We start from the raw sequence: 25,901 nt of genomic DNA on the forward strand, positions 1-25,901 counted from the left end.
AAGCTTGTTAAAAGGTGTGCTACATTAATGTGCAAGACACTACACACCTTCTTAAGTTTTACAAAGTTCATGTACGGACACTACAGTCATATACTAAATAATGTGTAAGAACTATAAGTATATAATATGTGAGGTAGAAACATTCGACTCAAATGTAATTGTATAGAAACTATCGGTACGACCTCTTCAACTGCATCACAAAGTAACAAAACATAATATACAGATAAAGAAGTGATGTCAACAGGTGAACAAATAGAATATACAAATAAGAAGGTCATGTCAGTAGGTGAACAAACATAATATACATATAAAGAAGTCATGCTATAATGTGATTAAATAAAATGTACAGATAAAGAAGCGATGCCACAAAGGGAACAGACATAATAAGCAAATGAAGAAGTTAAATCATAATGCGAACAAATACAATGTACACTATAGTCACAGGTCAGAACTTACGTATAGTAATGCCACGTCATGAATACAATCTGGTCATAAAGACAGTAATGTACAGATACTATATCACTGAAATTATTTAAACGTAAAACGTTATAGTCATGTCATAAGGCGAAAACATGACCAACATGCTTTAACTCATTGACATTACACAACCATAATGTATAGATGTTACAGTCGTGTTATTAGGCAAAGGACAGCATTTACACACTTTATTGTTGCTGTCATGTAAACATGCTATACGGCACTACCACATTAGTACTATATAAATGTCGTGTATGAATACGAACTGCAAACAGTTAAAGCCTTGAAAACACTAAAATAATGCATCAGTTTACAATTTTTATATGCATCATTTCTCTCAGACAATACGTAATTTCGTAGAACTAAAACTCTTGTAGGTTATGATTTATTGGTACCGCAGCATCGCTTGTTACATAAACATTAGGTAAAGACTGTCTACAGATATAAAAGATACGTAAATGTCTGCGTATATACACGGAGATATATATATATATATATATATATATACTTCATTTAGATGGAATGATAAAGTATGTAAAAAAAAATGGAAAGATACACTAGTTAGGCTTAAGATGTACAGAAATCATGGTTATTTATCATAAAGTGTAATATTATAACAAGTACACACACCACAGTTAGTTGTCATGAAGTGTGATATTATAACAAATACACACACTACAGTTAGTTGTCATGAAGTGTGATATATAATAAAATACACACACCACAATTAGTTGCCATGAAGCGTGATATTATAAATAAACTACCGACACAGCAATTAATTGTCGTGAAATGTTATATCAGAGTAAAATATGCACATCGAGTTTGTTGTGATAAAGTTGATATTTCAATAAAGTATACACGGCAAATTAGTTGTTATAGTGTGATACTATTATAATACACTCATTACAGTTAGTTGTCTTAAAGTGTGTTATAAAATACACACACCATGGCTATATTATTATAATACACTCATCACAGTTAGTTGTCATGAAGTGTGTTATAAAATACGCAACCATAGCTATATCATTATAAAATACACTCATCACAGTTAGTTGTCATGAAGTGTGTTATAAAATACACACACCATAGCTATATTATTATAAAATATACTAATCACAGTTAGTTGTAATGAAGTTCATGTTAAAATAAAGTATACACATTACAATTAGTTGTCATAAATTGTGATATTTTAATAAATACAGACATCACTGTTATTTGTGATAATGTGTAACAATATGAAAAATGCAGACATTATATTGAGGTGTCTTAAGCCTTATGATTAACATCATAGTTAGATGTCATGGGACGTACAGTTATAGTTATACAGACATCACGGTTAGTTGTCATAAGGTGTGGTATATTCAAATAGGGACATTATAGTTAGGTATCTTAAGCCTTATGATAAACACTATAATTAGATGTCATGGGACGTATAGTTAGTTATACAGACATCACGGTTAGTTGTCATATAGTGTGGTATTATAATAAAAGGTAAACATCACATAAGTTGTCCTGAACCTTATAATAAATTATATGTAAATATAACATACACAGGATACAGTCGCATGTTTGTTTATAAACACCTTAAAGAGATAGAATAATCAGATATTGTAGAAATATTGTGAAAAAGACATGGCAATAAAACGTTACATGATGAATAATCGTATTTATAAACATTATAGCAATATACTAGTTGTTATATCATGCATATTCGTTACATGAAACATTACATCAACTTATCGTATGTAAACATTATAAAAGTACATTAGATCAAGATATTATATAAATACACTATATAAACTTATGTTTACACATTGTAAAGAGACATTGTAGAACTCTAAGCATTACGTAAAAAAAATCTACTTTATTATTTTACTTATAAAGATTACGTAAAGATACAAAACTTAGATATGTATGTGCACAGGGAGACACTAAATACAGCTACACATTATAACACAAGCAAAGGATATATTTTTACACTTAATAAACGATATAAGCTGTCACCCAATGATATATGTACGGTTAAATTTAGTTGTCGTGATAACGTATGATAGAGGAAAAGAATAGATAGCTGTATAATGTAGTATGGAGCTTATATTTGGAAAAGGATGTTAACAGTTTTTGCTTAATGAAACTAGCACATGATGTACAAACTGTGATACATTTAGTTCTGAAATGCTCAACACAGTGCATCTTAAAAGAACGTGGTTAGAGTGTGATGTGTACTTGAAGAGGGTATTTCTCCTGGGATGTACAAATGCTATAATTGTTTCTTCAATAGAAATAAAGCTATATTAATATTACAGTGCCGTGCTTAAAGATAATAAATAAACTTATGCTGCAAGTGCGTACAACGTGCAAATATTAAAGAGATAAAAAAAAAGCACGAACATGAATATGAGTGAACAATTACCACACACACGAAAGGTACATTATGAATTTTATGAAGCATGGTTACTGTACATCATTAGTACATCATTACTTTTTTATGTGAATTAATTAAGATATCGGATATTATCGTTAACAGTGAAGGTACCCAACTTATAAAATAATTCATTCTAATCTTTATAAATAGGAACATAAGATTATGTTAATTAGCTATATTGATTCTGGGTTGATTTTTAGTTTCCCTCTAAATACGTAGTTTGTTATGATCGGAAATTAATATTAATAGAGTTAGTTGTTAGAGTTCAACAATGACATAGCTCTTGACATAGACTGAACAACGGTTCACGATACGGGGCGGCACGAGAACTCTGCTGTCTTCATAAATGTAGTCCATAAAATGTCAGTTAACAAACAAAACGAGTGCCTGGAAGCCTCTTTTGCTTGAAGGGCATTCAGATTGCTCTGTCCGCACCTCGTTTTAGTGATTCAGTAAGTTGCCTATGTATATCCAAACAACCAACAATTTGGTGGGATGGCCAACCTTTCAGACAGTGATATAGTGTGGACACGGTAGGGCAACCACTGGCCATTGGCATTCACACCAGGGTGGTATCAGACAATATCTATAAGAACTACACTGTAGGAGGAAACCTGTTGGCTAATTGTATTAGCAGTTGGGCCAAACAAACATATTTAGATAGAGACCGAGTCGCCAAAAGTACGTTAATTGATTGGACTGGTCACATGGAAAGCACGTATCTTTCAGCCAGTCTTATAATTGGTCGAGAGCTTAGTAGTGTTTCTACATTCAAGTTGTCAGTAAGCACAAAGTAGAGGCTGAATAATTACTAATTCGATAACCTAAAATTTTAAAAAAGAGACAGCTGTTTCATCCTACCTTCTAATACAATAGATCATCGTAATGTATTCTAACCATGTGAAACATTTTTATAGTGAACATGAGTTTTCTATGTCTATTTATTATTAAAAGCAAATCTGGATATTAATCTATCTGCTCTGTGTCCACCACACGGATTAAACTTCGTTTTCTGCCTTTAAGCCTTCAAGTTTACAGTTGAGCGTGTTCGTTGATATTAATACCAACAGTATAGATGTACACATTTACGTAGTGAATTCACAGATTACCTCCCATGAACAGTAATTATTTCGTATGATTTGTTCTGTATTTTACAAACTAAATAACTTGGCGAACAACATATATGACGCATTTTACTAAGATGTTTCATAACATTACTTTAAAGATTTAATACTAACTCAGTTTTTATGGAAAGAAACGTAGGCACTTACCTGGTACAACTTGATCAGTATAATGATCACTGTTGGTCCATTTAGGTAATTAATAAAAACGCACCTGTTTATGACAAACGTATTGGCTAGCTTTTGCTTTGCTATCACTGTTATGCAACTCTACGACCCATATCCTTAGTCTATTTTCAAGTTCTTGAGTCATTTTATATTTTTTGTACGTGCTATTAACACCTGTGTGACGTAAACAGAGATCTCAATTTTGATTTGTTGGATAGAAGCCCTTATTCAGCTGTTGTTAGTGTTTTATCATCTTGGTTTCAACCTGTTCGCGTGATATCCACTATTAACACCATTTACTTACAAAATGTGCTTATTGGGGTTTTAAAACTTCCTAGCTACCACGTCTGAGGCCTTAAAAAAGTCAAGTACGTTAACAGAAGGAAGGAAACGTTTCCGCGTGAACATAAAACTACGGTTTCAGCAGTAACAAGAAAGAGAGAACTGCGGCTCCTACGCGCCCGAGTTGCAGCCAAGACGGCCACCAGACTTTCCTTTTAGTTCAGACATATGAAAAAGAATAACTGGTTTCCATATTTGTACTAAAAGATAGCATTCTAGACGCGCCACACTACGCTGTGACAAGTAAAAAGAAAAGTTAAGCATGCGCGATCAAAAGCGTCGTTTAGAAGCCATGCTGCTTTTTGAACTCGTCCAATAGCAACGATATATTCTACTGGAATAGTTGGATAAAAGAGGAGGCGGAGTTGGATCCAGCCCTGCTGGACATGATCTCGAAACTGGTGTTTGGTGATAGGATCGTAGCGAATGATCTCACAGAACTGTTACTAGGCAAATCCTTTGAAGAAAGATGTCGTTATCGCGTCTTTGCTAATGTTGTTCAAGAGTAAAGCAATATCCCATCAAAACACATGCCAATAGGAATCACCCTTACAACGAGAAGACAATTTCACTTCAATCCACATGAAACAGATCACACAAGAACGCAAGTGCATAACCCTAATACTACATTTATTTACAAAGCGAAAATTAGAAAAAACGTATACATATTTACTATTGGCATTTCTTTTTGACCTAAGGAAATGGTGGAAGATATTAAAGTGTCAATGTGTAATTAATAATGAATGGTTTTGTTCTTTAGTAAACCACAAACATTATTCCATACACCACGGCCCCCCAGTGGTTCAGCGGTATGTCTGCGGACTTACACCGCTAAAAACTGGGTTTCGATACCCGTGGTGGGCAGAGCACAGATAATCCATTGTGTAGCTTTGTACTTAATAAAAAACAAAACAAAAGCGTACACAACGACCAACGACGACGGATGTATGTTTCATATATTAGTATTGCCCTACATAGAATTCCAATATTTTCCACGCGCTACAATTGTAGTTTAGTTTCAAACTAATTTTTCGGTAGTTTCTCACTTTTTTTAAACCTACATCACATCATGAAGATAGTCACATACAAAAACTAAAACGATGTTGATATTGAAGTAAAATGTTAACTTTCTTTTTATATTAACGTTTATATCAGTTTGTGTGTATCTGCATACTTTACGTTTTTACGCTAAGAACACATTTACTCATCAAATTTAAGGTTTATTTTTTATACTATAAATTACGACTAAATTTTACAGTAAGAAAATTAGCTTTATTGCAGGAATTTGATAGACAAAAGTTATCCTCTAGTATAGTTACGGTAAGCTAAAATTATATTCCTAAATGAAAAAAAAAAAAGGTTTTATCAAATTGAGTATGCTGACAACAGAGCACTTTCATTGGAACACCCCGAAGGATGCTTTCTTGACATTTCAAATGTATAGTTTTTCTTAATCACCACCCACAACATTACCTAGTGTACAGTGTTTTTTAATCATAACCCACAACGTCACACTGTGTGGAATGTTTCTTAATCATAACCCACAATAACACCTAGTGTATAGTGTTTCTTAATTACAGCCCAGAACATTACCTACTGTAGAGTGTTTCTTAATCATAACCCACAATAACACCTAGTGTATAGTGTTTCTTAATTACAGCCCAGAACATTACCTACTGTAGAGTGTTTCTTAATCATAACCCACAACATCACCTAGTGTATAGTGTTTTTTAATCATAACCCACAACAACACCTAGTGTAGAGTGTTTCTTAATCATAACCCACAACGTCACACTGTGTAGAATGTTTCTTAATCACCACCCACAACATTACCTAGTGTACAGTGTTTTTTAATCATAACCCACAACGTCACACTGTGTGGAATGTTTCTTAATCATAACCCACAATAACACCTAGTGTATAGTGTTTCTTAATTACAGCCCAGAACATTACCTACTGTAGAGTGTTTCTTAATCATAACCCACAATAACACCTAGTGTATAGTGTTTCTTAATTACAGCCCAGAACATTACCTACTGTAGAGTGTTTCTTAATCATAACCCACAACATCACCTAGTGTATAGTGTTTTTTAATCATAACCCACAACAACACCTAGTGTAGAGTGTTTCTTAATCATAACCCACAACGTCACACTGTGTAGAATGTTTCTTAATCACCACCCACAACATTACCTAGTGTACAGTGTTTTTTAATCATAACCCACAACGTCACACTGTGTGGAATGTTTCTTAATCATAACCCACAATAACACCTAGTGTATAGTGTTTCTTAATTACAGCCCAGAACATTACCTAATCATGTGTAGTGTTTCTTAGTGTTGTCTTAATCATAACCCACAACATCACCTAGTGTATAGTGTTTTTTCATAACCCACAACGTCACACTGTGTAGAATGTTTCTTAATCACCACCCACAACATTAATCATAACCCACAACAACACCTAGTGTAGAGTGTTTCTTAATCATAACCCACAACGTCACACTGTGTAGAATGTTTCTTAATCATAACCCACAACATCACCTACTATAGAGTGTTTCTTAATCATAACCCGTAACATCACATTGTGTACAGTGTTTCTTAATCGTAACCCACAACATAACCTAGTGTACAATGTTTATTAATCATAACCCACAACATTACCTACTATAGAGTGTTTCTTAATCATAATCCACAACGTCACACCGTGTAGAATGTTTCTTACTCATAACCCACAATGTCATCTAGCGTATATTGTTTCTTAATCATAATATCAACGTCACACTCTATACAGTACTTCTTAATCGTAACCCACAACACCATCTAGTGTATATTATTTTTACATCATAGTCAATAACATATTGTATATGGACTTTCAAAATCATGACCCTCAATATTACATAGTATATAGTGTTTATAATACATTAATACCAATATCAACTAATGTTTGGTGTTTCAAAATCATAACTCCAACTTTACGTACTTTACTGTTTCTAACCATAACTCCAATATCATCTATTTTAAACCGTAATTCCCAACGTTATAGTTCGAATCATAACCCTCAATATTACTTCATGATATTTTTAAATCATAATCTCTACATCACCTATTACGTAGTTTATGAGAGTAAATTTAATATACCTTTCTTTATACTAATGACAAGATAATGTGAAACCTTTCTTTATACTAATGACAAGATAATGTGAAACCTTTCTTTATACTAATGACAAGATAACGTGAAATCTTTCTTTATACTAATGACAATATAATGTGAAACCTTTCTTTGTACTAATGACAAGATAATGTGAAACCTTTCTTTATACTAATGACAAGATAATGTGAAACCTTTCTTTATACTAATGACAAGATAATGTGAAACCTTTCTTTATACTAATGACAAGATAATGTGAAACCTTTCTTTATACTAATGACAAGATAATGTGAAACCTTTCTTTGTACTAATGACAAGATAATGTGAAACCTTTCTTTATACTAATGACAAGATAATGTGAAACCTTTCTTTATACTAATGACAAGATAATGTGAAACCTTTCTTTATACTAATGACAAGATAATGTGAAACCTTTCTTTATACTAATGACAAGATAATGTGAAACCTTTCTTTGTACTAATGACAAGATAATGTGTAACCTTTCTTTATACTGATGACAAGATAATGTGAAACCTTTCTTTATACTAATGACAAGATAATGTGAAACCTTTCTTTATACTAATGACAAGATAATGTGAAAAGTTTGTCCAAACTTTAGATAACTGTTTGAACTAACTCTTTAGTTGTCTTCCTTTGTTTCAAAGTTAGTGTTCAGGTTATAACTGAAGTACAGCCCATTTCAACATGCCTAATCATCGTCACTTACCAGTACTGTATACTACTTGAACGGATTTATCGTTGTATGTTTGTTTCAGTATAGTTGTTTTTTTATATATGTGACCTATATTGTTGAATGTGTATTGCGTAAGTCCCTCCTGTTTTCTAAATTTGTAGAAGATTTTTGAGAGTAAGAATCAATAACACTTGTTTTACGAAAACGATGTAGTGTTCAAACACTGTTGAACATTCTAAAATATCGTTTTAAACTATATAAACCAAGGCACCAAGTGATAGTATTTATTACTATTGGTCAGCTATAGTCAGTGTGCTATAGGCTTCGAAGCTATAATTGTGATTAACACCTATTAAACGAAAAACTACAGAAGTTGACCAGAAATGTTCATAGATTTCAAACATTACAAACCGTTCAATTTCAGTGAATTACTACGGATGTTACTATTTCTACGAGGACATTAAATATCTTCCTCGGTAAGAAGTGAGCTTATAAACGGTGTGAGGCCAATCAAGAAACAACAAATAGCTGGCTTAAGCGAGGTGTAACAATATCAACTCAGTATTAATTTGCTCGTCGTGTACCTGGATCTTCGATAAAATATTCAGTTCTAGACTGGATATAAGATTCATTATTGTCTGTAAGTTTTTAAAGTTATTGTATGTAAATCATTATTTGTAATAATCGTTAATATCAATTGTATTGTTGCTTGTGTATTAAAATATATTTGTGTTAAGAAAGAAAATTGTGTGTATCAATCTCGTTGGCAGATATCATAAATTTGATACATATTAACATTAAATTAACTTATAAGTTAAAATTTCCAGTTATTTGAAATAGTAATACGTAACATAATAAATTGGAATCTCGTCCAAAATAAATTATGATGCTTAACAATACCCTTTATTTGAAAACTGCCAAACATCCCTAATTATCGTCACTTACTATTACTGTATATTGTACGAGAAAATTTCCAAATCATAATTTCTATTTGCTAAGAGTACTCTACTCGCTCAGTCTCAGTTTAGACTCTAAAGTGTATAATAGTCGTTTTACTGTAAATTATTTGTTTTAATAATATGAACTTATTAGCATTGTGTTAAATTCCATTACTTATAATTCTATTAACTTAAATGTTACTTCGTTGCTTCATGGATGATGTGGTGTAGTTTTTATGTTAATTTTTATATATACATTCGTATAAAATGACAAAACAGCGAACAGAGCTTGAATTTTCTTTTACTCTTCGTAAAAGTAATTGCAATAAAAAGAATACAATATAAAGAATGTTGTCCTTACAAAAAAACAAAAAACAAAATGGAGGAGGGAATAGAGAATACTCTAATACACACTCACTGAGAGTATAATATTATCCTATAAACAGTCCTATAGTTAAATATTCATATGAAAAGTAAAATATTATCTTATCACAAGTCATACAGTTAAATTACTACAATGAGAGTAAAATATTATCTTATCACAAGTCCTACAGTTAAATTACTAAAATGAGAGTAAAATATTATCTTATCATAAGTTCTGCGGTTAAATCATCATACTGAAAGTAAAAAATTATCACAAGCCCTATTGTTAAATTATCTCACTGAGAGTAAAGTATTACCTTATTATATATTCTGTAGTTAAATCATCACACTAATAAATAGTAAAATATTATTTTATCACAAGTTCTATAGTTAAATTATCACATTAAGAGTAAAGTATTACCTTATTATATATCCTGTAGTTAAATCCTCACACTAATAAATAGTAAAATATTATTTTATCACAAGCCCCATTGTTAACTTATCACACTGAGAGTAAAGTATTATCTTATTATATATCTTATGGATAAATCATCACATTAATAAATGGTAAAATATTATTTTATCACAAGCCTCATTGTTAAATTATCACATTGAGAGTAAAGTATTACCTTATTATATATCCTGTAGTTAAATCCTCACACTAATAAATATTAAATATTATTTTATTATAAGCCCCATTGTTAAATTATCACATTGAGAGTAAAGTATTACCTTATTATATATCCTGTAGTTAAATCCTTACACTAATAAATAGTAAAATATTATTTTATCACAAGCCCCATTGTTAAATTATCACATTGAGAGTAAAGTACTATCTTATTATATATCTTGTAGATAAATCATCACATTAATAAATAGTAAAACACTATTTTATCACAAGTTCTATAGTTAAAAAATTACACTGAGAGTAAAACATTATCATGTAATAAGTCATTTAGATAAATCACAACACAGCATTTAATGGTAACTCTAATTTTAATAATATAGAAATCTAAACAGTAGAAAATATAATACAGATAAAATTTATAACATATACCCGTATATGAAAAAAATAATTACTGTAGTACAAAATCACATAAAACGCACAGAATTTTTGTAGAACGAACCTTTAATGGCACAACTAAAACTAAAGAAACATAAAATTACATTTAAAGCTTCAAAACGCCAAAATTTATATAAATTCAGCCATTCAAAATTTTAACAGTAAATATCTATATATAGAAGTAGCATAATATCCTATTAGCACTTCAATACAGAAGTAGCAGAAGACTGTTAGCATTTCAATAGTAGTAGCATAAGATTATATTAAGACGTAGCATAAGATTATATTAAGACGTAGCATAAGATTTTATTAACACTACAATATAGAATAACATAACATTTTATTAACACTACAAGATAGAAGTAGCATAAGACTATATTAACACTATAATATAGAAGTAGCATAAGATTATATTAACACTACAATATAGAAATAGCATAAAATTCAATTAACGCTGCAATATGGAAGTAGCATAAGATTCTATTAACGCTACAATACAGATATAGCATAAGATTTTATTAACACTACTATACAGAAGTAGCATAAAATGATATTAACACTACAATATAGAATTAGCGGAAGATGGTGCTGGCACCTCAAAATAGAAGTAGCACAATATGCCATTAGCACCTCAATATATTGGTTTGCTTTTGCTTTTTGAATTTCGCACAAAGCTACTCGAGGGCTATCTGTGCTAGCCGTCCCTAATTTAGCAGTGTAAGACTAGAGGGAAGGCAGCTAGTTATCACCACTCACCGCCAACTCTTGGGCTACTCTTTTACCAACGAATAGTGGGATTGACCGTCACATTATAACGCCCCCACGGCTGAAAGGGCGAGCATGTTTGGCGCGACGGGGATGCGAACCCGCAACCCTCAGATTACGAGTCGCACGCCTTAACACGCTTGGCCATGCCGGGCCACCTCGATACATAAGTAGCATAAGATCCTTCTATCACGTTAATGTAGAAGTAATGTAAGAAACCATTAACATTCAATACAGAAGTAGAGTAAAACCGAAAGACTAAATTACCTCAAAGCAAGCATGCAGTAATATTCCAGGTAGGGAACATGGAATACTACTATTATAGACATTATTAATGTTCGTTAAAAGTATTATAGAACCAGTCTATAAGGTGAAGCTTTCACGAAAAGCAGTAAGCGGGTGAGTATAGTAAATATTTTGATCGTAGCAATATGCTAGGATTCTCCTGGTTCGTTCTGATAATACTGTAAGACGAGAAACGTGCGTATTATTCTGCAAACGCCCTCCCCTTCCCCACTTAATGGCACTGTGTAGGTGCAATGCCCTAGAAATAGTTCATAATAAACAGAAAATGCACTTCAAAAAGAATACAGGAGAGTAATGTGTAGTGGAAATGACTAGTAGACAAAAATGTTCTAACTAGCAGCATTATTGACGATAAATCTTTAATACAAACGTAGACATGTGTACGTGTTTAAGTCACAATTCAACAGACCGTGTAGTCATTAAGCCTAAGCGTAACCACAAGGTTTATAAGAAATAGTTCAGTAACAAGTCCACGCTAAATTAGGAGGACCAAACTGATACTGGAATTAAAGGGTCGCATTAACAATACATACGATTTATAAAACTTGTTAATTTGTAGTTTTAAGGGCGAGAGAACCGAGTTGTATTAACACCCATTTTTGGTATTTAGAATTGACATTTCCAAAATTTGTTTCCAGTGACCTTCACAGTCGGTTCACTGCTTGAAATGATGTTGTATATTTAAATGTTAGTACATCTCACTATTCACTTATTAAGAAAAGTCATTATGTATACATGTAATTATTTAAGATATAAGACATTTAATTAATTCTGCTCCATGAAGTTTTTATGCAAGCTCTTGCACTGATTGTCATTTGTACAAAGTGTGTTATTCCGTGTTTATACTAAACAGGCTTAATGAATTTTACATAACGTTCTCTTTTATCAGTCAACATGTAATAAAAGTAGAAGTAACATGTTTCAAACCACTTTTCTGCTTTCATTATTTTATAACAAGTTCGCTAACTGGAATGGTTTGACCCCATTTGAATCTGGATGTTAGTTCGAATTTGTATTACAAGTTTGTTTAAAAACTGATTAATGTATAAGTAACTTGAACGTTTCCAAGGGCTTAACTGTTACTAGGAAGTACAATAGAGCGTAAGACGTTATTACTACGAGTTATCAAAGGAAAATCAGCAGTGATAAGGTTTTCAACCCCACTGAAAATCATTCAATAAAAACACTATTGACCAGAATTTAAACAAGTGTATGATCGCCTGAAATATTTATAGTAAATAAGAAAACAGCAACTAAATAGTGTATTTAATGTTATAAAGTGAGTATATGCATATATGTATTTATACATGCGTGTACGTATTAACCTTCAAATTATTTGGTAGAATAATATTTATTGCATTTAGGATTTTTAAATAGGGTTTGTCGTTCATTTTCTGCGACACAATTTACCGTACAAAACACTGATATATAGTGTTTAACTGATGAGTGGTTTGGTATTTCTGTGACCAGTACTTGTAATTTTAGTCATTATATATAGTTCAAAAGATCAAACATACAAAAGTTTGTTAGAAAACGAGAAACATCATTTGTTGAAATAAGATTGATATGTACATAAACAAATGACTAAATAAACTTTTATATACAATAAAAGAACAGTATAAAAAGCTTAAATAAAAGACAAATGTTTCTTCGCCATTATGGTAAATATCATGTTGTACAATGCTTTTGTATAGGAAAGCACTCTATGTTAATGAAGTAGTAACAGAGGCATAGCCAAGGGGACCAGTCCCCCTGAAAAATCTAAGCATGTTGACCACACATTATTTTTAAGCTTTTATATATATATAATAAACTTGTTTCGTATCTAACAGAAAAATAAAACTTCTATAAACATTGTTATACTCAATTAGGTTTATTTTAATGATCATTTTATTAAAGATTTAGATCAATTTCAGTTTTTTTACTTATCCCCCCCTCCTCTCATCCCGAGTGGAAAACCTGGCTACGCCACTAAGTGGTAAATTAACAAACAACGATTTGTAGTATGTTTTCTACAATAAATACAACTTTTTTCAAATCGTTGTTTTTTAATATAGAATGTTTTCTGTCGAACCATTGTTATCAACTAATTTCTCAGAACTTTCAGTACAACACATAACCAATCGGTAATAATACACTTCGCCATATCTGTGGTGCTTTTCATTTTTGAAGAAAATAGAGTCTACGTCTAGCGGGTGCTGAGAATAATCGAGTCTGAGCTTGGTGTATGTTGAGGTTGAATTATAGCAGGAACAGTTGTTAAGTTTTGAATTTCATTGGCTAACTAAAACAGCGCAATTGAAGACAGCTTTCAGACTTCATAGCAGCTGACGTGATGAAATTAATCTAACCCTGATAAGAATAATCTATAAATTTCTACCCATACCCTGTCTGGACAGGTGCATAGTACATCCTGTCTATCTAAATAAGGAAAATATACAGAGGTATACAAATCGAATAAACATCCTATAAACACTCGCTTTCTAGGTCGCACCCAAACACACGACCTACTTCATGTGCACTTTCGTGTCAAGTGTGCACATAAGTATTCTTGTTCACACTGATCAGCAGGCTTCATTTTACGAGCATGCGCACAATATGTAAAACATTTTTTAACTCACAATCTATACCTTTCAATCTGTTTCTAAGCAGAAACTATATGACTTTACTATTAACTATCTGTTACCATTAACTGTCATAATTAACAGTAAAATGTATAAAAGATACCCAACACTTTTGTTATTTCTTCTTATTAGAATGTAATAAGGAGTGGCTTTGTGAACGAATAAACATTGAATTAAGAACTACTGAAGGTCATATATTCGTCCAGAACTGAAAATGTTTTATTTCTCACGCGTATTTTATTTTCGTCTACATTTAGAAGCATTTGATTTGTTGAACGTGCATTACCTTCCTCTAGATCAGACTGTGGTTTGCTTTGCGAAATTACTTTATCGTTTGAAGTGATTTTCTATAATCAGGTTCAAATATTTTTGAGTAGAATTAAGGTAAATTAAACTATACATGTTTTGAAAACCGTTTGGACAAACTACTGTGTTAAGTCAACAATAAAAATGATTGTTACATACAAATGTTTTGCAAAGTAGAAAAAAATACTTGTAGAAAATTATGCATTTTGACGGAAAAAATACACTTAATATAAAGTTAAAATTTTTCCTAAGTCTGTTTGAATTTCACACAAAGCTACATCAGGGCTATCTTCTATAGCCGTCCTGAATTAGGCAATGTAAGACTAGAGGGAAGGTAGCTAATCATCCTCATCATCTTTCAACTCTTTGGCTACTCTTTTCACAACGAATAGTGGGATTGACCGTCACATTATAACGACTCCACGGCTGAAAGGGCGAGTATGTTTGGTGTGACGGGGATTCGAACCCGCGATCCTCAGATTACGAGTAGCGTGCCTTAACCACTAGGTCATACCGGGCTTTTAAGTAAGGAATGAAAATATTTTCTGAATATATTGATTACTAAAAAGCTGGTCTGTTATTTTTAAGGCTGTAACAAAGGGCAACTTTTAGCTTTCGAAACTTCGGACACTTCACCGAATGAAGGTTGTACTTTTTGACAGTACTAAGTTATATAATTTGCCGATGACGTTACTATAAATAACAATTTATATTTTATTGCAAACCTTTATATTTGACAAGTAATAAGGCCAAATGAAATGAAACATTTACATGTACTTTACAAATACGTTATTTAGAACAATAACCATGTTTTTATTTTTAAAAGAAGTTTTTGTTGTTTCTGTATACGTATTTGATGGTATATGATGATACTTGTATATATATATCTACTACATATGACGGTAAGCTTGAATAGCAGGAACACCTCCCTGCGGCCAATTTGAAGACCTGCAACTAATCTGATAAAAAACAAAACAAATTTTATTTAACAGTCAGCGTTCCAAACAGGTTAACAGTCTTAGTCCTTTAAACAAAACGTTGTTAATTAATTAAACACGCCTAATAATAAGTAAACAGAACAAAGTAAGCAACATCACTTGTTCGATTATCTCTGATTATGACAAAAAGTTACAAGTGAGTTACAGTAGAGTACGAAGAGGAAGCGCCCCCTCTCCTCAATCTGTCCCAGTAAAAATGCATAAAAATTAAGAGAATTACTCTCAGGAAAAGCAGGAGAATGCATACAATATAATCCAGATCCAACGAGCTTCTGACGCCCTAAGGCGAGCCCTGGACCTCGTCCGTAATGAATGCCTCTGTGGCCCACATTCCATGGCTTCTCTCAGTCAAATAAATCTTATTTTTCCTACTTCTAATTTGTTTCCTACATTTCTGTGTTATTATAAGTCACGTCTTTTAAAAACGTTGTTAATTAATTAAACGTACGTTTAGAATAAAGGTGTGAGCCAAGTAAATAAAAATAACAGAACAACAGACAGCAATACTTCTATTAGAAAATAAATACGTCATGTACACTGAACCTTCAGAACATTTTATTAAAGCACAGCAACCAGTAATCGTACCCCCCTATGTTTAATCATAATGGTCTGCTCCAAGGCACTGAAGGAGCTGCCACCTATATCGTTTGGGTTATGGTTTGTGTAAGTTTTGATACAAGTAATGGGCATTATACTAATCAAAATATTGAATTTTTCCATGTGAGTAACACTCAGTATATTAATATTACTCAAACGCTGTCAAACAGTTTCTATTGACAAGAGAGTGAAAAAAGAAAAATCTGATAGTGTTTGAGTGTCACCTGACGAAACTTCGATAAAACTATCTCGGTAGTTCTAGCTACCGATCGAACATTTGAACACATTTTATTAATAGAACACCACATGGTATATTGTTATTTTACCAGGAGACTACTGAAATATTAATTTGATATTACTTCTTGCAGGTTGAGAAACCTTTTCATAAAGTATTTATGTGAAAGAATAATTCATTAAAGTAATTGTATCATGCACGTGTGTGTGTGTGTGCGCGCGCGTATGTACTGCTATTTGTGATTGGTTGAAAGAAAAGATCAAAGGAAATAGTGAATAGTGGCAAGCATATTTACGTCTCTACAATATAAACCTATAACTACAACTACTAATCAGCGATAAAAAAAAAAAGCCGTTTATTAAACAGTGTCTGAAATAGAGAATTGAGGCTCTTACAAATTTTTAAAACCCTTACACTTTTTCTTCCCTTTTATAATATCATCATACTTACAGAGGATACTATATTCACTAAAAAGATATTTATTGTTAAAGAGCTTATATATACTCATGTGTGTATTGTGTACGTCTATAACGTTACCATAGTTACAGAAAATGCTACATCTACTTGTTATCATGCTCAGCACTGATCGTTCTGACGTAGAATCTTTTGCAGCGTGAAATTATTCCAAGAAATATTCGCGATGGTTTTGTGAAGAGTTGCTTACTTCAGATACGTTACTAATTATTCATGACAAACAATGTTTTACGAGTTTACATCAGTGTAAGAACAGAGACGAGTGATACTTGTTAGACACGTAAGAAGACACATTACTTATCGACAGGCAAAGATAGGGGCAAAACGATCGACACATTTTGTATTATAGCAAGATATAATCATACCGTCAGAACATTTGAAGTGTAACTACTTATAATGTTCTTACTAATTCTCTCTTCAAACCAAGCATTGAAGTACAAATTCCAAATAAAGCTCTTTCTGGTGTTCAAACAAATGCTTAAACAAACTAGATTATCTATGTTATAAAATGCAAATGTTTACTAGTTTTTAAATCTAGTATTCATTAATAACCCATGTAAGAGTTCAGATATTTGTAACATTTACAAAATATAAATATAACAGGTGGCTACATTAACATTGATGAGTTTACTGTCAATTATAAAGTTTATTTCTGCTGTTTTTTGTTCAGTTATTATGTTGATATGTTTCATAACTTTACAGTTTCCGAAGAATAAGGTTTCGTCGAGGAACGTGAGGACCTGCTATAGTGATATGTGGAGATGCTCGAGGTTTTACCATTAAAACATAAAGTACAAGTGATATGTGGAGATGCTCGAGGTTTTACCATTAAAACATAAAGTACAAGTGATATGTGGAGATGCTCGAGGTTTTACCATTAAAACATAAAGTACAAGTGATATGTGGAGATGCTCGAGGTTTTACCATTAAAACATAAAGTACAAGTGATACGTGGAGATGCTCGAGGTTTTACCATTAAAACATAAAGTACAAGTGATATGTGGAGATGCTCGAGGTTTTACCATTAAAACATAAAGTACAAGTGATATGTGGAGATGCTGAGGTTTTACCATTAAAACATAAAGTACAAGTGATATGTGGAGATGCTCGAGGTTTTACCATTAAAACATATAGTACAAGTGATATGTGGAAATGCTCGAGGTTTCACCATTAAAACATAGAGTACAAGTGATATGTAAAGATGCTCGAGGTTTCACCATTAAAACATAGAGTACAAGTGATATGTGGAGATGCTCGAGGTTTTACCATTAAAACATAAAGTACAAGTGATATGTGGAGATGCTCGAGGTTTTACCATTAAAACATAAAGTACAAGTGATATGTGGAGATGCTCGAGGTTTCACCATTAAAACATAAAGTACAAGTGATATGTGGAGATGCTCGAGGTTTCACCATTAAAACATAGAGTACAAGTGATATGTGGAGATGCTCGAGGTTTCACCATTAAAACATAGAGTACAAGTGATATGTGGAGATGCTCGAGGTTTTACCATTAAAACATAAAGTACAAGTGATATGTGGAGATGCTCGAGGTTTTACCATTAAAACATAAAGTACAAGTGATATGTGGAGATGCTCGAGGTTTCACCATTAAAACATATACTACAAGTGATATGTGGAGATGCTCGAGGTTTCATCAATAAAACATAGAGTACAAGTGGTATGTGGAGATGCTCAAGGTTTCACCATTAAAATATATAGTACAAGTGATATGTGGAGATGCTCAAGGTTTCACCATTAAAATATATAGTACAAGTGATATATGGAAATGCTCGAGGTTTCATCAATAAAACATAGAGTACAAGTGGTATGTGGAGATGCTCAAGGTTTCACCATTAAAACATAAAGTACAAGCGATATGTGGAGATGACCGAGGTTTCACCATTAAAACATAAAGTACAAGTGATATGTGGAGATGACCGAGGTTCCACTATAAAAAATGAAATTCATGTGATGTATAGGTATACAGAGATTTGAAGTTCCAGCATGAAGCATGATATACACGTGGTGTATAATGATGCTGGATATTCAAACATGAATGGTAAAGTTGACAAGTAATGGCATGAAATCTCATCTACTTTTCAATAGTGTCTGACACTAGCTATATAATAAAGCTGCATGTATTTATATGTGGAGTTAAATAAACAGTTTTGTTGTCTTAAATGCTTGTAGACTCGTTTTTTACGTGATTGAAGATATATAAAACAAAGTGCCAAAGTAAATCTTTCATTCGTTTATGAGTGTCAAGTTTTAATAAAGAAGTCTCTATATCTTGTTTATTTGAATTTCGCGCAAAGCTACACCAGGGCTATCTGCGCTAGCCGTCCCTAATTTAGCAGTGTAAGACAAGAGGAAAGGCACTTAGTCATCACCAACCTTTGTCAACTCTTGGGCTACTCTTTCACCAACGAATAGTAGGATTGATCATCACTATATAAACACCCACAGCTGAAAGGGCGAGCATGTTTGGTGCGAGGGGGATTCCAACCCGTGACCCTCAGATTACGAGTCGAACACTTTAACCAACCTGGCGATGCCGTACCGTCTAAATATCTCCACCATTTTTCTTTAAGCTATGAATGTTACTCAAAACAAGACGTCACTAACACAGTTTATTTACTTTTAATTATTAATTGTTAATCTAACGTAACTTTCGGTTCTGTGGAGGAACCCAACCCAACGTCAGGTCTACTGAAATAATTTATAATAATTCACGCCTCATTCCCGTCTTGAAGACGTTGTATTCAAATAAGTTGTGCTAAACAATATTAAGTAATCACAACTAATCTAAATCAAGTTATGTACAACATAGGTCTATTGTACTGAATCAGTGATTCGGTTCTGAGTTGATGTAGTCACCAGTTTAAGCAACAACGATCTGTGTGCTGCTTTCATAATTGTAGTCTTATAATAATATTACATAAAATGTAGAAAAAGAGCTACAACGATCTGTAGTTTCCATATATATATATATATACATGTTGAACGGGAAAGAATAAATAGGTTCTACATGGAAATAAAAGTTTGTTCAGTTTGAATGTTTGTTGCTTATTGTTTGTTTGAATTTAGCAGTGTAAGACTAGAGGGAAGGCAGCTAGTTATCACCACTCACAGTCAACTTTTGGGTTACTCTTTTACCAACGAATAGTGGGATTGACCGTCACATTATAACGCCCCCACGGCTGAAAGGGCGAGCATGTTTGGTGCGACGGGGATTCGAACCCGCGACCCTCGGATAACAAGTCGATAACGCACCTGGCCATTGTTGCTTATTAAACACAAACCTACCAATGTTTTGTCTACCATGGATATCGAAACCTGATTTTTAGGCATTTTGAATAGTACCAGGCATATTAACCTTGTTTATGAAGCTTATTGTTCAAAGACATAACTAATCAAATAAATATTTGTTTTTCTAGAAGCCTTAATAAATTAAAATATAGTGCACATTTCGGTAGGCTCATGTTTTGTATATATTTTACTAAATTAATTATTTTTAATGTGAAACTCTGCCATGAAATAAAAGTTTCTGTTAATTCGTCGTACTACAAGCGTTAAAAATATTATAGTTTTATTAAACATTTGTTCTTGTTGAGAATACTAAAAATCTTCTCATATGTTCAGTTTGTACTAAATTATTCCACAATATTTTTATACGAATCTCATTAGTGAAGAATTCAAAGGGCCCTTTTTATTTTTTAAATAACGATTCTGAAACATTCAAAATATTAGTGAAACCTTATCATAAAAAATCTTTTATAGATAAAAAAAGGATTTCTAATAGTGTAATTATAGGTATTACATTTGTAAGCACAACTAAATAGGAAGAATATAATAGAAGTAGTTATCATAAGAAATGTTAGGCCTGATTTCCGCTTCATTCAGTCTCACATAAGTAGCGCCGCTAAAATTGGATAACAAGGTATAATTTTGTACTATCTCAATCTATTTTCCGGTCAGTTTTAGCATCGTGCTGCACAGGCTTTATACAAACACATTCTGGTTATTTTATTACTGTTATAATCTTTGCAATTTTTTTTTTTTATATTTTACAAAAATTTATTGGCCATTATGTTACAATTAGAAAAAAAAAGTAAAATCTCGCCATCTAGTGTCAACTAATGTATTTAAACGTTACTTGTTCAATGTTTTCTCGTGAACTTTCAAACCAGGGTACCCGTAAATCTTGCAAAGCCAAAAGAACAATCAGTCTTTTTGGTACGTTTACATCCAAAGCAAATTACATTTAAATGAAATATCCGGAAAATATCGAAACAGTTATGATATGTATAATAAAAATACGATTCTTCAATGTTATATATTTCGTTGTTTCTTTTTAAAACAGAAAGCTACACAATGGACTGCCTCTGTTTTACCCATCGCAGGTACTGAAACCCGGTTTTTGACGTTATAAGCACGTAGGCACTACTGAGCCATCGGGGATAGGGGATCTCAGTAAATTGCCTTTAGTTATAATCTTCTTTCTTTTGTTTTTTTTTAATAGATTTTGTATAATGATATACGAGGATGTGCGATATTCGTCCCTTGTTTGGAAGGGATAGGAAAGCAGGCTTTGAATATAAACCTTACAAGACACATAGCCCTCTTTGTAGTTCACGTTTTTATAAATAGTAGTAAATATCTTAACTTTGATTGATCCTCTTTCGAACATTGAAAATTGTAATTTATTCAGTAAAACTAAATAATTTCAAGATTAAAATGCCGGATATATTTAAGATCATCTTGTGAGTGACTGGGTTTATCTAACGCAATTTTTAAGATCACCAAGCTGTAGTACTACAACGTACAAAATGAGTTAGGGTTAAGAATGTGTGCATTGTTTATTAGATGGTTTTAAATTTCACTTGGTAAAACATTGCCTTTAATTAACCTGTATCAGTGATGACGAAATTTCTTTTAAATTTTTATTTATACATCAACCGAAGTTAAACAGTTAAAGTGGTTCATTCCGACAGACACTTTGAGCTCTCTGCTGCGATTATCTTGTGTGGTTTTTTTACCTGAAGTTATCTATCTATCTATCTATCTATATATATATATATATATATGGAAAATAAAGTATTATTGAATTCTAAAGTGATATTGCGTTGTTAAAATGTTAATATAGGTTGCTTCCCACAAAACTTGTTTTGATTAAATATTTGCTGTATATTTTTTATTTGTTTACAGTTTAAGCACAAAATTATACAATGGTCTATCTGTGTTCTGCACAAGGGCATCGAAACCCGTTTTTAGCGATGTAAGTCCGAAGATTTACCGCTGTCTTACTAGGGTGAATTTTTAACTGTAACGAAACTGCACAAGTTCAGTTATTACATACTTAGCATAAGGATACAATATAAAACTTTTAAAAATGTACGGTTTATCCAAAACTAAAGGAAAACAACAAACGTTTTGTAGTTTGGTAAAAAAACAACAACTGCGTCTTCTGTCAGCTTTATCCATTTCCGCAGGAAGCACTTTTTTGGAGGGATCAGACTATTTGACACATTGCTAGGGAATCCTGGGGCACGCCCCCAGAAAGTTTTTGAAAATTTAATACTAAAAGATTAAATCTTGAGCCATTTTAACTACAAGTACTAGATACGCATAACGTAACGTGTTGAATTAAAAGAAGCAAGTCTTAATACATAAGTCGTAACTAAACATGCCATGAAAAATCGGTCAGATCATGGCCTTGTTGTTTTCTAGAGCCCTGGAAGTAGAATAAACTTTTTAGAAAAGAAAGGGAATTGTACACAAATTTTCTTTTCGTTTTGAACAAATGTTGTCAAAGTAAATGCATATCTTAAAAATCGCTTTTTATGCTAGTCTAGGACTGTTGGTTACAGTGTTCGACTCGGAATTTGAGGGTCGCGGGGTCGAATCCCCGCTATACCAAACATACTCGCTTTTCTTTAGCAGTGAAGGTGTTATAATGTGACGGTTGACCTTACTATTCGTTGGCAAAAGAGTAGCCTAACGGTTGGAAGGGGGGTTGAATAGCTGCCTTCTCTTTATCGCTGCTAAATTAGGGACGGCTAGTGCAGAAAGCCCCTGTATAGTTTTGCGCGAAACTCAAAACAGAACCAAACAGGACTATATCATGACGTGTGGAAATAAAATCTTAGGCTCAATAATAAAATTTCCAGTCATAGCAAGCCACCTACTTACACCAGCAGTAAAAAGGTATGACTAGTAATACATACTGTTCTTAGGTTCTTATTTGCTTCATTAGTTAGGTACCTTTGCTGTTAACAATGAGATGTTCGCCCATAAACCCAATAAAATTTTATTAGGTTCGCCCAGCTTTGTAGATTTAGTTATAAGAAAGCTTAACTTTGGTTCAAAGCTCGGTCGACGTTGCAAATCAGCAAGGGTTTTAAAACTATATGTAGACTTTTGATGAAAAAGTAATACAAAAAACATCCTTTCTATATTTAGCCATATAATGCTGTCTTATAATTTTACACGCTCTATAATTTTAGAAGAAAAATAAGAAACTTGTAGTTCCTAAAAATGTTAATAAGTTATAACTGAAGATGTTTGGAATAAAAAAGTAAAAATAAGAAACGAAAGTGATTTTATTTTTTCGAACTTTAAAGTAAAGGTTATAACTTTAAACATTTTAAATAAAAATTAAAAATAACAAGTAAAAGTGCTTTTAAACTTCTAGTTCCTGAAAGTATAACGACAAAATCTCTTACAAACTTTGCAGTAAAAGTTAAAGAAAAAGATCTGCCACACGTGTAGGGCTTGAAGAGTTAAAATCCAGGATTTTAGTCCTCCGGGATTGACATAGCAGATAGTTCAACGTGACTTTGCACTAAAACAAACAAACGTAAAGACAAACTACTATGAAAATAAAAATTTGGAATATAAGTTTAAAACAGCAACAAAAAGTATTCTAATTAACAACAATGACAGGAAACGTTTGCCGTACTAGATCGAAACCTATTTTAAGTTAATTTGCCCTTCAATGCCATTTTACCCGTTTTTGAACAGTATAAAAGTTTTCACAAATAAATACAAGATCTATCTATTACTTACATACACATTCGTGCTTTTTGTTATTGTCTCCGATTTTCGCGCGAAGTTATAAAGATATTTGGGCTAACCATGTCTAGTATTGAACTGATAGAAGGAGCTCATCCATAGAACTCTCCGCCACGTTCTGAAATACTCTTCTTTGATGGAATGTTGGAATTTGACCGATGTTCGTAGAGTACCCACGACTGCAGAGAGCGTAGCGCATTTTTACAGCAACGAGTCGTGATTCGTAAAATCTAAGATTCACACCCAAGCACGCTTATCACTAGAGAACATCCAAATAGGTGTTTTCCTTCTAAATGAACTAGAGAATTACACGTGATACATCATGAACAGACTTTCATATTCCTCAAGTAATCAAAAGAGAACTAAAACGAACTTGAATAACAATAAGGTTACTACCGTACAACAGTACCACTTCTAACAACAGATTCACGCTTCACTTTAGTTCATGATCATCAGGTCTTTTTTTTTTTTTTTAGATTATTTTCTTAGAAAAGGTGTGAAATAACTACAAAAGACGCACACTTTAATTCCTGAAATCAAGTCACGAAAGTCTGATCATTAAGTTTATATTTCGAGATAAGACGTGTTAATCATGCGTGAACAGAGAAGTATTATAAAAAGATATTTGAGTATTAAGCCAAGTAAACGGAAATACGTTTATAGCAGAAACCCCAAAACTTCTTAATAGCGATTTGAATAACTAGCTTCGTAAGGGGGTCTCGCCTACGAAGCGTACTTGGAAAACACATGTTTATGCAGAATAAAGTTCACACTTATGCAGAATGTTAATTAATTTTGAAAATAATAATTGCGGGATATTTTACAGTAACTAGGCTCAAAGTTTCATATTATATTTTAGCATTTTATCAATTAATTTTTTTTATAAATTTCATGGTTCACTGAAAAATACATTGTCGGTTATACCGATATGGGCATAGCGAACATGATAAAAAATGTGTTTACAATATTATTTTCGTAACAAGGTTTAAGAAACTGAATAAAGAATGTAGTGTCTATAAATAGAACAGGTCTTATATTATCGTCTTACGACAAATAAAATACATTACAGTTAAGTTTCCAAGGTTAAAAAAGACGTTCACACCATAACAATTGTTATATCTAACTCGACTCATTGACCCAGCACTAAGGTTACTTTTAACTTTCATCGTGTCAATGTCCTATGGAACACGGCTAGTTATTAATTTCATGATACTTATCTGCTTTTGGAGCCTAACAGACTGCTTAATCGGTTTTATTAGTCAATTGTATGCAATCAACTGTTTAGTTGGTGATCTTATCTCGTGCTTAACGTTTTGAAAGGCAACTGTCGTTATAGTTGATTTTATATTAACTGTTTTAACTGTTGAAACACAACTAAATATCTAGCTTGTGTTATTTTACAGTATTGCATTTAATTGGAAAGCTAAGGTGTTAATACTGTTTGTCTTCTAAACTATTTAAAATGAAACTGGTGTGATAATAGTTACTTATCTGATTATTTTAGTAAACTTGGCAACATTCAACCCATAGCTTCTGGGTCTGGAGAATAATTAAATTAGTAAGATAACATGTAACTCACAACTCAAATGGACATGGAGTGTGTGCGTGCGTATATATATAAATACACAAAATTATTTCTAAGATATCTTAAAATCACAATGCAAACTTTACTATGTATATATACATTTTATGTATCAAACAGAAATACAGTTTACGTCAAATAATAAAAACTGGTCCAGTCAAAGCAAAACTCTTGACTTGAGATTCAAGACATATTC

General features: G+C 32.4%; 2 long non-coding RNA genes across 3 annotated transcripts in view; one reads left to right on the forward strand and one right to left on the reverse strand.

Moving 5' to 3' along the window:
• Positions 1-20,089, forward strand: part of LOC143235854 (uncharacterized) — a 29,711-nt gene extending 9,622 nt beyond the window's left edge. The window contains exon 2 of the long non-coding RNA XR_013019399.1: positions 17,749-20,089. This is a non-coding gene — a long non-coding RNA (uncharacterized LOC143235854). The remainder of the gene's footprint in view (positions 1-17,748) is intronic.
• The window catches only part of LOC143235851 (uncharacterized), a 152,459-nt gene extending 127,900 nt beyond the window's left edge, over positions 1-24,559 (reverse strand). The window contains exon 1 of one of the 2 annotated variants that reach the window (XR_013019397.1): positions 24,118-24,559. This is a non-coding gene — a long non-coding RNA (uncharacterized LOC143235851). Of the gene's footprint in view, positions 1-4,173; positions 4,875-24,117 lie in introns of those variants that run through there. The other variant, XR_013019394.1, reaches the window with a different exon arrangement.
• Positions 24,560-25,901: the final 1,342 nt, after the last annotated feature.

Source organism: Tachypleus tridentatus, chromosome 12 (assembly GCF_004210375.1).
Source record: "Tachypleus tridentatus isolate NWPU-2018 chromosome 12, ASM421037v1, whole genome shotgun sequence".
Classification (NCBI taxonomy): domain Eukaryota; kingdom Metazoa; phylum Arthropoda; class Merostomata; order Xiphosura; family Limulidae; genus Tachypleus; species Tachypleus tridentatus.